This window comes from Cnephaeus nilssonii (genome assembly GCF_951640355.1).
Source record: "Cnephaeus nilssonii genome assembly, chromosome: 16".
NCBI classification, from domain to species: domain Eukaryota; kingdom Metazoa; phylum Chordata; class Mammalia; order Chiroptera; family Vespertilionidae; genus Cnephaeus; species Cnephaeus nilssonii.
Window position 1 is genome coordinate 26,872,156 of NC_137087.1, and position 5,889 is coordinate 26,878,044.

Here is a 5,889-nt window from a genome sequence, read left to right on the forward strand (position 1 = left end):
ACATTTTAGAGCATTTTCATTGCCCCCTAGAAGAAACCTTATACTTACTAGTAGTCACTTCTTATATAATCTTAACCTCCCTTGCATACCTCAAATTCCTAGGCAACTACCAATATAGTTTCTGTTTCTTATAGATTTGCCTATTTTGAACATTTCATATGAACAGAAGCATACAATATATGAACCTTTGTGACTAGGTTCTTTCACATAGCATAATGTGTTCAAGGTTCATCCATATGATAGCATGTATCAATATTTCATTTCTTTTTATTACCAATTAATATTTTATTGTGTGGATATATTATATTTTATTCATCTCTTCAGCAGTTAATGAACATTTGTGTTGTTTCCACTTTTGGCTATTATGAATAATATTTCTGTGAACATTTGTGTACAATTTTTGCATGGACATATATTTTTATTTCTCTTGGGTATATAAGTAGGAGTGGAACTGCTGAGTCATATGGTAATTCTATATTTAACCTTTTGAGGACCTGCCAGATATTTTTCCAAAACAACTCTGTCATTGTACATTCCTACAGCAATGCATGAGGGTTCCAATTTTCCAATCCTTGCCAACACTGGCTATTATCTGACTTTTTGTTTACAGCTATCCTAGTGAGTGTGACCTCTCATTAGACTGTTCCTTTAAAAATGTAAGTCAAATCATGTCACCTCCCCTTTTCTAAGTACCCTGATGACTCATCATTCACAGTAAAATCCAAAGTCCTTGCAATGGCTTTTAAGGCCCTATATTTATTAATTCCCACCCTTCCTAACTCAACTCTCTTACCTGCCACTTTCCCTTTTGCTCATTCTGCTCAGTTTGGCCACATAGCTTTTGCAGTTACCAGTCCTGCCTAGAACGTGTTTCCTCCAGATATCTACCTGGCTTGCTCTCTCACCTCCTTTTGGGTCTCTGTTCAATTGTCACCTTGTCAGTGCAATCTTTCCTGAGAAAACATTAACACCTAGCCCTCCATTGCACCTTCCCCTTAGACACCATAGCCAGCACATGGAAGCATTTTGGGCCAAGGAGACCTTTCATTGGGTACCCCAAGCCTATTCCTCCTTCTAATAAGGTATGCACTACTTATGGCCTTGACAGAACTTGATGCTTAAAGTTTTTAATGTATTTTGTTTTTTACTCTGGATTTTCTTAATTCTTTTAGGATAAGGAAAAATAAAGTGGAGTGAAAATGGCTATTGGGTAGACCATTGACATTTAACCTAAAACATTGCCAGAGGAGAATTAGTGTTGGAATATTGGCTCTATTTATTGCCTAGGCACCAAAAGATGGTGACTTATTGCCATTTGGAATATCAAAAAATGATGGTCATGTGTGTGTGTGTGTGTGGGGGGGTGCTCAGAAGACAAGGGTTCCAATTCCTTCTTTGTCATCAAGTTGCTGTGTGACTATGAGTAAATCACTTAACCTTTCTGGGCATATATCCCCTATTTGTAAAACAAAGGGGTTAAACTACATGATCTTTGAGGTCTCCTCTAGTCCTGACATTCTGTATTCTGTCATACTTTTCACCTAATGAGATATTAGCTCTGACAGGGTCTTAAGCCTTAGGGTCCTGGGAACTGGCAGTTATCAGCAAAATATCTCCAAATGCAATTTGAATCCAGTGGAGCTTAATATATTTTTGCATTTGGGCTTCAGGAGATCAAGCTTTGAGTTGGCAATATGGGGAATTCAGTTACTATTTTTGACAAGCAGTTGGATTTATTAAATGATACATTGCATCTGGCAGCATCACTGACGAATCAGGGAACAAGGACAGAGTTAAGAATTTCAGAATAGTTGAAGGGCCTTAAAAGATTGACCCTAATGAGGACAGTAGGTTCTTTTATGAACCACAGGGTTTGTCTTGCAAAACCCTCATTATGTAGAATGAGCTGCTTAAAGATAGAGAGGAAGGTGCTATGAAGGGAGAAGAGTTAAGAAGGGAGAATTTGGGGAGGCACAGGGCACAAATAGGCTAGGCAAGAGGACTGTTACTCTTGCTCTTAACAGATCAGTTCATTTCTTACTAGTGTGTGTTTGTTGGGAGGGGAGGAAAGTGATGTTCATGAAATTGTGAGGGTAGGACAGGTTGGGGGTGGTTGGTATTCATGCTGCTTGTGGAAGTAAACAAAAAGCCCATTAGGGACAAGTAAAGATCAGAGCAATTTGCACTAATGTGATGACACATTGTAAAATTGACTCTCTCTGTGGTAGCCTAACCTTGTGTGATTGTTTGACGTGCCTTAGGGCCACCTCTACCCAAGGAGTTGCTTAGTGGGCCAAGTTAGGGCTGGAGCCTAAGCTTATGAATGGGTCTTTGGCCCTAGACTACCAAGAGGCAGGGAAGAGGAAGGGCCTTGGAGAAAGTGGGGACATAGTCTGGAACTTCTACCTCAGCAGCTGGGTGTCCTCATCATCCTGCTAATGCCATGTGCTTCTAGGACATTTATACATCAGAGTCACTGGGACACCTTTGCTTGTGATTCTCCATACATGGCTCTGAGCATGCAATCATAGCCTGTATAGGTGCAAGAAGGACCTTGTAGTTCAGGGTTGGTCTGTAAGTTTCATGTTGAGTATCACTCTTGAGGAATTATCAGTAGTGTTGAGAAGGAGTCTAAGTTTCTTAGCTAGGTTCAGGGGAAAAGAGTATCTTCATGGATTAGTAATGTTTCCCATGAGTGAGATCTCCAGTCTCAAGCAAGTAGTAGCCCCAAATGCATTTTTGATGCTGGATATGATATCATTGCTAGAGCAGGTTAACATGGCCTCAGATCTACAGACCAGTCTTCAGTCATTGATCTGATGAGTGATTGTTTTCTATCCCCATCAATAAGAAGAATCAGAAACAATTCACATTTATGTGGAATGCACATCCTTGCCCTAAGGCTTTGTTATTTCTTCTTCTCACTGTCATTATGTAGTCTGGAGGAATTGGGACCATCTGGACATACTGGAGAACATCACATTGGTCCTTTTCATTGATGAAATCATATTTATTAGATCATATAAACAAAAAGTAGCAAGTAAGTGGAGGTTTTGGAAAGATATATGTGTTCCAGAGGGTGGGTAAGAAACTTTGTGAAAATAAATGACTACATTGGTGAAATTTTTAAAAATCAGGTGGTCTGGGTCCTGTCAAGGCATCACCTATAAAGAAAAGAACAAATTATTTCATCTCTCCTCTCCATCCACTAAAAAAGAACAGTATTTGGTAAGCATTTTTGAGTTGTGGGCATCACAATCCACACTCGGGAATACTGCTTCAATCTATTTACTATGTGACATGGAATGTGGCCAGCTTTGAGTGGGCCAAGAGCAGGAAAGGGCTCTGCCACTTGGACCATAAGAGCTGGCAGACCCTATGATAATATAAGTCTGTGTGGTGCTGAACGACTCTATGTGGAGTTTATGGCAAGCCCCCTTAAGAGGATCACAACATAGACCCTTCAGGTTCTAGAGCAAGGCCATTCCACCCACAGTAAAGAACTCTACAGCATTCAGAAAGTGGCTCCTTACATGCCATTTGTCCTTGGTAGGACAGAGGATCTGACCTTTTACTATTAAGTGGCCTTGTGGCCAGAGTTGCCATCATGAGCTTTCTGAGATCCAACCAGGTTGAGTGGACCCATCAGCAATCCATCATCATCATCATCACCATCATGATTGTCCTTGTTATTATTATCACCTGGCATCGGGCATAAGCAGGGTCAGAGGCATAAGTATGTTGTACAAGCAAATGGCTAGACCCCTGTGCCATTTTCACTGTTGCCCCAATCCCTCTTCCTGAGCACACACCTATGGCCATGTGGAGGGTCCCAATGACCAGCTGTCAGAGGAGGAAAGAGAAGCACTTGGTTGACAATATGTGGAAGCCAAGAATGAACTGCTGCACTACAGTTCTGCTCAGCGAAAGACAGCACCCAGGGGAGATGCTCGCAATGGGAAGAGCATCGCAGGGTACACTGAGGCCACCACTTTGTGTGAAAAATTAGTAGACCAAGGTAAGAATATGCATGGAAGGAACATTCAAAGACTCACAGTTAGTGGCAAATGGTTGGGTTGGTTGAACAGGAGCCTGGGATGAACAAGAGTAGAAAATAGAGGAAGAGAGCTATGCAAGAAACATGGACCTATGGAAGTGGGTATAAAGTGTGTAGATCTTTGTATGGTATGTTAACCCCCACCTGAGAGTATCCATCCCAAAATCAGCACTAGCAATCAAATATCTTTTTACTGGGGATTCTTGGGTTTGGGCCAGTAAGTTGGCTGGATTATCATTTGATTTTCAGCTTCAGAGAGAACTTCCTTGACCACCTTAAACTAAGGGCTTTCCCCTCTACTCTATGACATCACCTTGTTTTATTTTCTTCATTGTTCTTATGTTAAATAATACTATTTATTGTATGTTGTCTGTGTCTTTGATTAGCCTCCAGCTAATGGAGAGGGATACCTCTGTCTTATTCATCACTTTATCCCCTATGTTGTGGACAATTCCTTACACAGCATATGCACTCAATATATATTTGTTTAATGAAGGAATAAGGGCTCAGAAAGGTTAAGGAACTTGCCCAAGTCTACATTGCTAATAAGTGTGATAGCTTGGGTTTTGATCCGGGCTCTAGCTTTGTGACTTTGGCCAATACTTTTTTTTTTTTTTTAACATAAAGTTAATTTCATAATCTCATCAGTCTTTGTGTATTGAGTGCCCAATGTACCTATACAAAGCACAGTAATGGGCAGTATGGGAAACTAAAAAAAGAGAAGTACAACGTGGTTTCTGTTCTCAAACAAGTCTTGCCCTAGGACACATATTTTAACTACTTACAGCCACACCATCAATGCCCAGATCTTTGGGGGCAGTGCTGAGGCATGGAGTGCCCCTCTCCAGGACCGAGGAGAGCCAGAACCCTGTGATACCTGTTGCCATTCATACTAACGACATGCCCCCCCCCCCCCCCCCCCCAGTTCAGGGCCATGGAAACATCTGTAGACATCCTGCGAAGCCTCCTTGGATATTGACTGCAACTTCGTTGTGGCTTGTGTCCCTGAATTTATCCTTGCCTGAGGAGTAACGAAGGGCAGCCTCCCTGGGACCCTTGACTTGACCCACTTTGGGCTTAATTTCTGGATTTCTGACTGCCAAGGACCTCGGGCACTGTCGTGGGTAGAATTTATAGGCCAGGAATACCTGAGTTGATAGCACTAGCTGATGGAAGCACATGGCCACTGTGCTTTGATACTGAAAACTTTGCCCAGACTCCTCTTGGGTGAATTGTGTTGAACTTTGCCTGGTATTTTGTGCCAGCATTGTTCACTGAACGCTCTAGCGAATGCTGAGCTTATACTTACCGCATGAGCTTAACTGTAATTTTCCTGTTTGGGTTGAACTCCAAGAATCAAGGTAAATAAAAAGGTCTGATAATGCCTTGTTTTTAGGTGCGTTTACTGCTACAGCCACAGCACATTCCGCATTTCTGATGGGGGGCGATGATTTTACACAGGATGCTGGGAGAGCCATTGCTTTACTAATATTAGGAATGTGGTCGTCCCTAATGTGGCTGTGTGTGAAATATTCTTACCCAGCAGTTTATTTCGCTTCTCCTTTTTGCCTTGGCAATGTATTGTTAGCTTTTCCTTTGCTCTTGGTCTCAGGAAAGGTTAGATGTTGTTTTAATCGTATGTGTGCATAATGCCCATTAGTACTAATGGGATGCATTCTTTCATCGGGACATAATCGCCAATAGCATGCAATCAGCGCACTCATTTGTCTCCAGTGTTTGCTGAAGGCTTCGTTCTTGGGCAACATATGGTCTCTAGTCACCTCCTCACTGTGCTCTGAAAAATTTCCATTACACATCTTAATCATCTTTTT